The sequence below is a fragment of the Pongo abelii genome, chromosome 2 (genome assembly GCF_028885655.2).
Source record: "Pongo abelii isolate AG06213 chromosome 2, NHGRI_mPonAbe1-v2.0_pri, whole genome shotgun sequence".
Lineage (NCBI taxonomy): Eukaryota > Metazoa > Chordata > Mammalia > Primates > Hominidae > Pongo > Pongo abelii.
This window is the reverse complement of record NC_085928.1, coordinates 82,264,207-82,276,333: the sequence shown is the minus strand read 5'-3', so window position 1 is coordinate 82,276,333 and position 12,127 is coordinate 82,264,207. Positions and strand designations below refer to the sequence as shown.

The following is a 12,127-nucleotide window of genomic DNA, read 5'->3' as shown; positions in this document are numbered from 1 at the left end:
GTAGGATTAATCTGTCCTTGTCCCATACCCAAATAAGCACATGAAACAAACCCCTGGTAGGGTAAGCGTCGCCCTATGATGTGACAGGATGACCGACCTGCTTAACAACTTTTCGTTCCGTCAATGGATAGTTCTTTCAAGCTCCAGAGAAAAACTGACATGATTCATAAAACAGAAAAATAAGATGATATTAAACCTAATACAAGCATTCAAACCAAATTTACAAGACATTTTTAAAGTCAGAAGATTTCGTCAAAGCATTATGATAATCTAGTATAAGGATGAGGTCTCCTTCAAAGGTTTATTTTATGCCTGTGAATGATCAGCAATTATCCAAACATCTCTCTTCTGTCCCTGGGGCAACTCAGCTCACTCAATTTGGATTTCACAGGAAGGAGACGGAGTCACTGCATGCTCCGTGGCTAATCCTTACAGCACTTTCTATATGTGTGTGCTGCTTGGGAGGCAAAGGTGATGAAAATTGAAACTTGAAAGAGCTCATTGTGATTCTTTGTGCCAAGAAGTTGCATTCAATTCAATGAGCACCATTTCAGGTAAAAGAAAACACTTAAAAGAGATTGGTAATAATGATAATAAGAACAACACATAAAATAGAGTGTGTGTTTATTCAGAGTCAGGCACCGAAGCGAGCATGTTCTGTGACTTGTTTCAAAATGTTTGTGCTTGTAAAATTCCAATGTATGCTCATTTGCGTTGTACAGATGAATGAACCCAGGCCACAGAGATTGCCATCCTTGCCCTGGATCCTGTGGCTGGTAGGGGACTGGACCAGGGTGTCCTGTATGCTGTTATGTTGTTCTGTGTCTATTAAGTGTAATGGGTTAGACAACAGGCTGTGAAGCTGGTCTACCAGGGTTGAGATTCAGGCTCCAGCAGTTACTTGCTGAGTGATCTTGCGTTAGGTAACTTAAACTCTTGGTGCCTGGGTTTCCTTTTCTGAAAATGGTACTAAATCAGCTAATAGGATAAAGAGCCTAGAAAAGTGTCTGGTTGCAAAGTAAATGCTTGAAAAAAAAAAAAGCCTTTAATTGTTACTCAGAGTCCAGTATTTCCTATGGAAATAGGTCTCAGACTAGTGTATCAGGCACCTCTCCTGCATATTGGACTCACCACTGTGTGGTCTGATCACTGTGAAAGAAAAACTATTCTGATGCTCATGAAAGGCAAGAAGGCCACCTTATTCAGGTGACTGCTACGATGGGGTTTTGCAGTAGGAGAGAGAGATTGGATTCAACCCTGTCTACCTAAAGAAAGAAACGGAGGTAAAATTAATACAGTTGAGTTTATTTGGGACAAGTTTGAGGACTGCAGTCTGGGAAATGCTGGGAAATGCTCTGGGAATAAAGGAGAGGCTTGTGTTTTAAAAGAAAAAAGGGCAAATTCAAAGAGGGAGAGATTACAAAGGTTGTTCCTCAGGAATTCTCACTGGTTTGCAGAAATAACATTGATGAGTAATTGACACTATATTGTTGAACTGTAGGGTATGGGTCATGGTGTCCAGTGTGAGGCATTGTTAAGTTAATTTATAGCTTCTTGGTGAGGACATTCAGTCTAGAGTCCAGGTAGCAGGCAGATTACTTAGCTCAAGGAGGGCAGGTGATATGAGCCTTCTGTCACATTTCAATGCCTCTCTGGGCCAGGTTTTTGAATGGACTGGCATTCCTCAGATAAAAAGTTGCTTTTCTTTCTCAGCTCTGAAAATACAACAAGGAAGGGTGGGGATTTATAGCCAGTGAAAAGTTGGTGGGTGGAAAATCACTGAAGGTAAGGTAATTCTTCACTAAACTGACTTAATGGGATTCTTGCTGAAGGCAGGCCAGAGTGATCAGATATCATCTGGTATGGTGCCAGATGAGGAGGGTGATTGGATATGGAGAGTAAGGGATTCTGGCCAAATTGACTTTGTAGGTGTATTAGCGTTCTCTAGAGGGACAGAACTAAAGGAATATATATATATATATATATATATATATACCCTTTATATATATGTATGTGTGTGTGTGTGTGTGTGTATATATATATATCTATATATCTAAAGGGAAGTTTATTCAGTATTAACTCACACAATCACAAGGTCCCAAAATAGGCCATCTGCAGGCTGAGGAGCAAGGAGAGCCAGTCCAAGTTCCAAAACTGAAGAACTTGGAGTCTGATGTTCAAGGGCAGGAAGCATCCAGCACAGGAGAAAGATGTAGGCTGGGAGGCTAGGCCAGTCTCTCTTTCCTTTTCTTTTTTTTTTTTTTTTTGAGATGGAGTCTTGCTCTGTCGCCCAGGCTGGAGTGCAGTGGTGCGATCTCGGCTCACTGCAAGCTCTGCCTCCCGGGTTCACACCATTCTCCTGCCTCAGCCTCCCGAGTAGCTGGGACTACAGATGTCTGCCACCGTGCCCGGCTAATTTTTTGTATTTTTAGTAGAGATGGGGTTTCACCATGATCCGGATCTCCTGACCTTGTGATCCGCCCACCTTGGCCTCCCAAAGTGCTGGGATTACAGGCGTGAGCCACCGCGCCCGGCTGGCCAGTCTCTCTTTTCATATTTTCCTGCCTGCTTTTTATTCTAGTTGAGCTGGCAGCTGATTAGATTGTGCCCACTCAGATTTAGGGTAGGTCTACCTTTCCCAGCCCATTGACTCAAATGTTAATCTCCTTTGGCAACATCCTTACAGACACATTCAGGATTAATACTTTGTATCCTTCAATCCAATCAAGTTGACACTCAGTATTAACCATCCCAAGTCCACCACTTGTCAACTTGAACCCATACACATCTCCTGAGATCATACATAATCTTCAAATAAAGACAATAATAAGGTCATAATTACGCCTAACATAATACAACCGGAAACTCACCAATCCCCAACCCAAATAGTTAAACGCTGATGTGAAGTCAATAAATCTTGTCACATGATAAAGGAGAAAAGAAATAAAATGAAGATATTTTCTTAGTACAAGTGTACACATGCACAAACATGTTTTCAACAAAAGAAGGAGGAAATACTCATGACAGTTACAGCCCTTGTTTCTGCAGCTGGTCACGTGGTCGTAGCTGGTATTGATGACTACCTTCTTTTACTACCCATTCTGTATTCCCTTTTCCTTCAGCAAGCACCCCAGCAGATGGTGGTTTTTTTCCTGGTGGAGTGACCCAAACCTTCATTCCTGAAAGGTCTGGGTTATTTGTAGTCCTGCCTGGATTGGGCTGTTGTAGCTTCCCATTGACCTTAGTCACAGGGCATGGTGATACTAAGAGATGCCCAGTGGATCTCCTGTATTCCATGCATACTCTTCCTTACCTCCATTGTGGAGTAGTAGACTGATTTCATCTTGATAGTCTGGGTCGATCACCCCAGCCAACACTGTAACTCCCTTCTTAACCTGTTGACTTAAAGGTAGGAGGAGCCCAAAGTGTCCAGGTGGCACTCTTAACTTCCAGTTTAATGGGATTGTTGTTGTGTCGCTTTGTGGTAGCATTCCTCCCTTTGGAACTAAGACCTCTAGGCCAACAGAACATAATGTCGTGGAAATAGGAAGCAAAAATTTTGCTAGTGGATCACTAGGGGTGATGGTGAGTGGTGCCACTTCCACTTCCACCCCCACCCCTTGATTCCTGGACCAGTGAATCCTGGCTATGGGAGAAACAGTGCCATACATTGGACGTTGATTCAGAGCATACATGGCCTTCTGGAGAACTTTGCTTCAGCCCTGCAAAGTATTGTCACCTAGTTGGTGTTGTAATTGTAACTTCAAAAAGCCATTCCACAAGTCTGTCAATCCAGCTACTTCAGGATGATGGGGAACATGGTGAGACCAATGAATTCCATGAGCATGAGCCCACTGCTGCACTTCTTTCCTGTAAAGTGATTGCCTTGGTCAGAGGCAATGCTGGGTGGAATACCATGATGGTGGATAAGGTATTCCATGAGTCCACAGATGGTAGTCTTGGCAGAAGCATTGCATGCAGGATAGGCAAACCCATATCAGAGTAAGTGTCTATTCCAGTGAGGACAAACCTCTTCACTTTACATGATTGGAAGAGGTCCAATATAATCAAGCTGCCACCAGGTAGCTGGCTGATCACCCCGAGGAATGGTGCCATATCGAGGGCTCAGTGTTGGTCTCTACTGCTGGCAAATTGGGCACTCAGCAGTGGCTGTAGCCAGGTCAGCCTTGGTGAGTGGAAGTCCATGTTGCTGAGCCCATCCCTGCCACCATAGCCACTTTGTTCATGGGCCCATTGAGTGATAACAGGGGTGGCTGGGAAAAGAGGCTGAGTGGTGTCCACAGAATGGGTCATACTATCCACTTTATTATTAAAATCCTTCTCTGCTGAGGTCATTTGTTGGTGAGCACTCACATGGGATACAAATGTCTTCACAGTTTTTGACCACTCAGAGAGGTCCATACCTCTTCCCCAGATTTCTTTGTCACAAAATTTCCAATCATGCATCTTCCAAGTCCCTGGCCATCCAGCCAAACCATTGGCTATACAGCCCATGAATCAGTATATAATCACACATCAGACCATTTCTCCTTCCATGCAAAGTGCACAACCAGGTGCACTGCTTGAAGTTCTGCCCACTGGGAAGATTTCCCTTCACTGCTGTCCTTCAGGGATGTCCTAGAAAGGGGCTGTAGTGCTACAGCTGTCCACTTTCGGGTGGTGCCTACATATTGTGCTGAACCATCTGTGAACCAGGCCCTAGTCTTCTCTTCCTCTGTCAGCTGATCATAGGGAACTCCCCATGAGGCCATCAGTGCAGGCTGGGGGAGAGAAGGCAGGGTGGCAGGAGTGGAGAACATGGGCATTTGAGCCACTTCCTAATGTAACTTACTTGTGGACCTGCTCAAGCCTGATCACGTATATGCCAATTCCATTTGATGATGGAATGCTGCTGTGCATGACCCACTTTATGGCTAGATGGGTCAGAAAGCACCCAGTTCATGATAGGCAGTTCAGGTCACATGGTGACTTGATGACTCATAGTCAAATGTTCAGCTTCTACCAAAGCCCAGTAATAGGCCAAGAGCTGTCTCTCAAAAGGAGAGTAGTTATCTGCAGAAGATGACAGGGCTTAGATCCAAAATCCTAGAAGCCTCCATTGCAATTCACCTACAGAGGCCTGCCAAAGGCTCCAAACAGCATCCCTACCTGCCACTGACACCTCAAGCACCATCGGATCTGCTGGGTCATATGGCCCAAATGGCAGAGCAGCTTGCACAGCTGCCTGGACCTATTGCAGAATCTTCTCCTGTTCTGGACCCCACTCAAAACTGGTAGCCTTTTGGGTCACTCAATAAGTGGGCCGGAGAAACGCAGTAGGATTCTCGATAAAATTGGGCTCTTGGCCAGCCATGGCACTTTGTAATTCCTGTATTACCAGCACCTTCGGAGGCTGAGGTGGGTAGATCACCTGAGGTCCAGAGTTTGAAACCAGCCTGGCCAACATGGCGAAACCCCGTCTCTACTAAAAAATACAAAAAATTAGCTGGGCATGGTGGTGCATGCCTGTAATCAGCTACTGAGGAGGTTGAGGCAGGAGAATCGCTTAAACCCAGGAGGCAGAGGTTGCAGTGAGCCAAGTTCACACCACTGCACTCCAGCCAGGGTGACAGAGCAAGACCCTGTCTCAAAAAAAAGAAAGGGCTCTTGAGGACATGCCCAAAGATGGGTCCTTGTTGACGAAGAGCTCAAAGGAGCCTGGCTAGAGCGTGGTCAAGGAGAGAGTTTTTGACACCACCTGCTTGAGCACGACCCAACAGCTCTTGCCCCATGGCTGACTTTGCCTCCTATACTCAGGACTCTCTTCTTCTCTACTGCCCTAAGGCATCTCTCTTGCTGCTGAGACACCAGATGGCCTAGACCCCAACATGTGTGACCTGGAAGTGAGCAGGGTGGTTAACACTTTGATCAGTGAGGGACAGGAGCTGGTCAAATGATAAATTGGGACAACTTATTGGAAAGGATAAACTCTGATACTGTCCTCCCAGTGAGCGCACACTGTTCTAAAGTGTGTGTACAACCTGTCGGAGGACAGTGACAAATTGGAGCAATTGGTCACTTTCCATGCCAACTTGGCATGCACCTTCTCATATTTGCTGTCATTCATTCCTGACCTCATTCCTGTTTCCCCTCACTCTAGCATCCCTGGGACTGTACTTCCCAATAAAATATTAGTGTATAATCATTTGCCTCCAGCTCTGTTTTCTAGAGAATCTAGGCTGAGACAACTAGCGTTGTGATGCCCAGAGGAGACTGGGATTCAAAGAATATTATGTTTGAAGACCTTTATGCTCAGTAGAATCCTTATGTGATGCAAGATTAAGTTAGGATTAATATCCGGATCATGCTTGAGGCTAGCTCTGTTTTAAGAAGCCTTTCACAGGGAGCCCCTCTCTTGCTCTTGACATTTAGAAGTGTGGGAAGGTACAGTCCTTTTCCTGAGCTGTCCGACTTTTAGCTGCCAGACACACCTGTAGCAGCCACCAGATGATGCAGGCTCTTCCTCCTTAGTAACCATCTGTCTACAATGATGGGCAGCCTCAAGGGAGGGTCTCCTCTGCAATCTCCCTCTTGTTTCTTCTCCTTGGTCTCTCAACCCCTCTGAATAGCTGAATACCTCCCCTATTTATATCTTAGCTTTCTGTGGACCAAACCCCAGAAAGGCAAGGAGCTGTGCACTCAGGTACATAGTTACAATCTGACACCCAATAGATACCTACGTTCCAAGATGTATCAAAAGCAGGTGGCGGTGGGCACGGTGGCTCACGCCTGTAATCCCAGCACTTTGGGAGGCCAAGGTGGGTGGATCACTTGAGGTCAGGAGTTCGAGACCAGCCTGGCCAACATGGTGAAACCCCATCTCTACTAAAAATACAAAAATTAGCTGGGCCTGGTGGTGGGTGCCTATAATCCCAGCTACTTGGGAGGCTGAGACAAGAACTGCTTGAACCTGGGATGCAGAGGTTGCAGTGAGCCGAGATGGTGCTATTGCACTCCAGCCTAAGCAACAGAGTGAGAGTCTGTCTCAAAAAAAAAAAAAAAAAAAAAAAAAAAAAAAATACATGTGGCAAATAAGCACATGAGAACAGTTTTGACATTAGTTATTAGGGAGACTCAAAACCACAATGAGCTACCAAAAACAAAAAAAAAAAAAAAAAAAAAAGAGAAGAAAAGAACAAAAGCATGTGGTCTAAAATCTGTCAAAATCATGATATGAAAATGTGTACAGAACATAATGCACTGTGCCAGCATTCACTGAGATTTCAAAGTCAATTCAAGCAATAGCTATCAGTGCTGGTCCTGTGCTAATCTTAAAATGGCACAAGGCAGTTACTGGTCACAGATGCTTCTCACACACCAGGCATGTACTGAACATTTCATGTTAAGTGTTTCATTTTGAATCAAAACCTTGTGAGGTAGACTATTATTATCCCTAATTTACAAAGGAGGCAAATGAGCTTCAGAGAGAAAAAGAACTCGCCAGAATCTCACAACTGGCTGAACCAAAATTCGGATCCAGGACTTTCTAACTGCAAAGCCCACAATCATAAGCCTCGTGCTTCCCCCATATCCTGTTGGCCCTGACTTCCTTACACGCCTACGAAGTCCTCTGTGATCCTCTGCCTGAGGGTTTTCTCCTCCGCACACATGTTGGTCTGCAAGTGCTCAGGAGTTGATACTCCCAAGAGCAGCCCCAGCCGATGATGAATAAGCATTGGAGGGTGAGCCTCAGCTTCCTTGCCCCTTGTGGGGCTTAACCCTAGTAGGTTCTGCACAGTCTTCTGAAGGCTGCCAGTTGTCTGCAGTGAAAACCCACTCAGCAACACACAAAATTGGCTTCCTTCTCTTCCCTGTCTCATTTCCCAACTCCCCTAGGGGGATCACTTTCCAAATCAACAGTGTGTACTGAAACTCCTGTCTCAGAGTCTGCTGCTTGGGGGTGGATGGGGTGGAAGATAGACTCGGTGGGAGGTAGGGTTCCTTATTCTGGAAGAACTTACATATTCTTACGGAGAAAACACACACACACACACACACACACACACACACACACGCATGCACAGAGAAGTAGAGAGACAACCAAGACTGTCCCCTGAAGGTAGAACTGCGTGGTACCATGTATCAAAGATAGAATGCGCATGATGGTACAAAGTGAAGGCAGCTGCACCTGATGACCCCTCACTTTTTTTTTTTTTTTTTTTTTTTTGAGACAGGGTTTCACTCTGTCACCCAGGCTGGAGTACAGTGGTGCTATCTCAGCTTACTGCAACCTCTGCCTCCCTGGTTCAAGTGATTCTCCTGCCTCAGCCTCCCAAGTAGCTGAGTTTACAGGTGTGCACCACCACACCTGGCTAGTTTCTGTATTTTTAGTAGAGACAGGGTTTTACCCGCTTGTCCAGGCTGATCTCAAACTCTCGACCTAATTCCCACCTCAGCCTCCCAAAGTGCTGGAATTACGGGTGTGAGCCACCATGCCTAGTCGACCCCTGTTGTTTTGACTGAAAGACCTCAGATTCTCTCCCTTGTGCCACCACCCAGGAGGGTACAAACAGAACAAAATCTGGGCCTTAGGCCTTTCCTCTGATTCCTTAGGGGAATCATATCTGCCCAGCACATTAGGTTGGCTTTGCACAACAGTAAAGTTTATTGCCACATGAGAGGTGCTAATGTTTTACCACTGAGAATATCTCAGAAGTTAGAACCTCAGGTCCTTCAGTTGTCTTAGCTATGGATGAAAAACCTTCCATCATCCAGCTGCTTGGGTCTTAAGGTAGGAAGTGACAGCTAGGGTCTTAAGGTAGGAAGCAGTATGTTTTGAGAGCCATCTGTCATTTCTCCACATTTGGTCCACTAGAGTCTTTCTTACTTGAGCACTAAAACATGCTTCTGACCTCCGATCAAAACCGTGTTGATGATACAGATTCATGTGCCTGACTCAGGCCACACAAATCACCCCACCCCCAACTCCTAATTCCCTCAAGGATTATCAATAAAACATAAATAAAGGGTCTACTGCCTCCATTATCCAGCATTCAACTCCTTTTTCGATTTGGGGACGAAAGCAGAGAGCTGTGTAGTTGGTTGAATGATGGCTCCCTAAAAATATGTCCACCTAGTACCTGTGAATGTGACCTTATTTGGAGAAAGGGTCTTGGCAGATGCAATTAAGTAAGGCTCTCAAGATGAGATCATCTTGGATCATCTGGATAAGACTTCAGTGGAATGCACGTGTTTATATAAGAGACAGAAGATAAGAAGACAGAGGAGGAAAAGTCCACATGAAGGCAGAGGCTGAGATTGGAGTGATGTGGCCACAAACTAAGCAACGCCAGGGTCCACCAGAAGCTGGAAGCAGCAGGGAACAGAATCCCTGCTACAGCCTCCAGACGGAGTGCAGTCCTGCTGACACCTTGACTTTAAATTTCTAGCTTCCAGACAGTGACAGAGTACATTTCTGTTTTCCTAACTGAGCCAGTTTTTGTGGTATCTGTTACAGCAGCCACAGGAAACTAATACAAGTTGCTAACAATTTTTGGCCCTAACAAAGTTTTGAGGGCTTTAACACTTAATCTTCATAATGATGCTTTAAATGTTTTAATTAAATTAATATTCTTCTTCTTATAATGAAACTTTTTGGGTTCTTTTAGAAACCGGGTCTCGCTCTGTTGCCCTGGCTAGGGTGCAGTGGCGTGACTGTAGCTCACTGTAACCTCAACCTTCTGGCCTAAAGCAATCCTCCCACTTCTGCCTCTCAAAGTGCAGGGATTACAGGAGTGAGCTACTGCACCCAGCCCAAAATGATATTTGAAGGTAAGGATTGTTTTTGCTTCATTTCATAGGCAAGGAAACTGAAAAGCAGAGAGTTAAAGTGACTTATTCAGGCACATTAAGCAAGAAAATGGCCAAGCTTGACTTCAAATCTAGGCTATCTGATCCCAGAGCTAGTACCTTTAATGATTGTGGCCTCCTGCCTCTCCAAGCGGAATTACAAGCAGAATCCACCCCCTCCCGCCCCGTGTGTGTAGTAATTGTTGGAACGCGGTTCCTTGCCTCTCACAACAGTTCCCTGTGCTCCCCTGGCAGGCAGGATGTATACACATCTGACTGGGCTGAGCTAATTGGACTCTAAATCTGCAGGGAGTGAGGTAAAGCCGCAGGGTGGTTAATTTCTTCCTGGCGGTGGTAGTGGTGGCATCCTAGACAGATGCTTCCTGTTAAAATTCATTGTGGGTCTTCCTGTTGATTGACCTACTGCAACTGCCTTGATTCCTGCCCTGTCCAGTCCCCAATATTCTTTCTCAATTCCTTCTCCACTGAAGAAAGCCAGAGTTAATTTCTGTTGTTTGAAATCAATAATCTGTCTAATGCAGAGGAAAAGCTGGCACCTGGTGAACCCCAGGCAAAGCAAACATCTCAATGTAATCCTCAGCTTACCCTGTGCCTTCTTTGAGGCTGAGCTCAGCACTTGGGCCAGTGCCCCTGCCTCAAATAGATCAATTTTGCAAACTATTAGGAGGTAATATGGATGGAGCTGATGATCTCAAGGAAAATGAGAAAGGGTATTTATAGCACTGCCCAGACTGAACTTCATAAAACTCTAAAAACCTCTCTGTCTTCCCCCTCACTTCCTCTTAAGGAGTTGGCTATCTCATCTTCTCTAGCCCCTGACCTCTGTGCATTTCCACTCTGACCATCAGCTCACATTCCCTACTCAACAGACAAGAGCCCTGGATTTCTCCCTTTAAAAATCAGTTCAGGCCAGAGGTGGTGGCCCACTCCTATAATCCCAGCACTTTAGGAGGCCAAGACAGGAGGATCACTTGAGCCTAGGAATTTGAGACCAGTCTGGATGATATAGTAAGATCCTGTCTCTCCAAAAAAAAAAAAAAAAAAAAGCTGGACATGGTGTCAGTCATCTATAGTACCAGCTACTTAGGAGGCTGAGTGGGGAGGATCATTGAGCCTGGGAGGTTGAGGCTTCTGTGATGTGGCCTCATGCCACTGCATTCTAGCTTGCGTGACAGAGGAAGATCCTGTTTGCTTAAAACAAAAACAAAAAACTAGTTCAATGAACATACACTGTTTCTCAAACATTCTTGGATATTCAAACTGCACAGGATGCAACTTATGGGCCTCCATATATTTGCTCAGCTTCACTATTCTAAGCTTTAATCTTTAGGCAACATGAGCTAAAGCATCTCCTAATAAAAATAGATATTTCTTGGGTGGCTGGGCATACACTGTCCTGGAGAAAATAAAATTATCCTCTCAATATTCTATCAGGGAGGGGCTCACATCTGTATCCTAGGTCCCCATATTCTAATCCCCGCAGCAGCATCAGTCTCCCCTGGAGTAAAGGCAAAGCCTTCCCATGGCCCCCGTCATGCCCGCTCTGAGGCCCAGGACTGACCTGACTCATCAGGGCCCTGGCTCCTCCCTCTACTTCCAGGCCCAGGAGAAGCATCATGCTTTGGGGTGTGGAATTTGGCTTCCTCAGTGGCTGCTTAGATGGGGATAACACCACCCAGAAATGGCATGAGTCAATGCCCCATGGAGCTAATGTTGACCAAGGAGAGACCTGGCAGTGAAGGAGTCACAGTTAAATTCCTTGCACTTTGCTCCCCTGATGGACTCTTCTGAGGCTTAGGAGTACCTCTTTTACTTCTCTGCAGATGTCCTGCATGAACAAGAAACCTGCTATGTTTCATCGTGAAGCTGTGGCAAGCCCAATTGGTAATGCACCACCTATGTTTGCATTCCTTCCTTCTCCACCTCATTTCTTTGTTCCCTCATTCTTGTGGCCTGGGATTGCACCCCCAGTAAGCACTGTCAGGTAAGCATCATCTCAGGCTCTATTTTCTATGGAATGTGAGCTAAAATATCTCCCAAGGAAAATAGCTCCTTCTTGTGTGGGAGGGCAGATTTTGCTCTGAAGAAAATAATAATTTTATTACATTATTATACCACGGAAGAGTCCTAAAGCCATATGCCAGAAACTTTAAAGAACTTCTGCAAAATGTGATGGTTCAAGACAAGATTAAAGACTGGCTTGATGTGACTTCACAGAAACAATGAAATTGGAAAGTAAACAGAAGAGTCCGCATGA

At 45.3% G+C, this 12,127-nt stretch overlaps 1 long non-coding RNA gene across 1 annotated transcript in view; it reads right to left on the bottom strand.

Moving 5' to 3' along the window:
• LOC129058234 (uncharacterized) overlaps positions 1–12,127 on the bottom strand; it is a 69,510-nt gene that overhangs the window by 51,888 nt on the left and 5,495 nt on the right. The gene's annotated exons all lie outside the window — the stretch shown is intronic.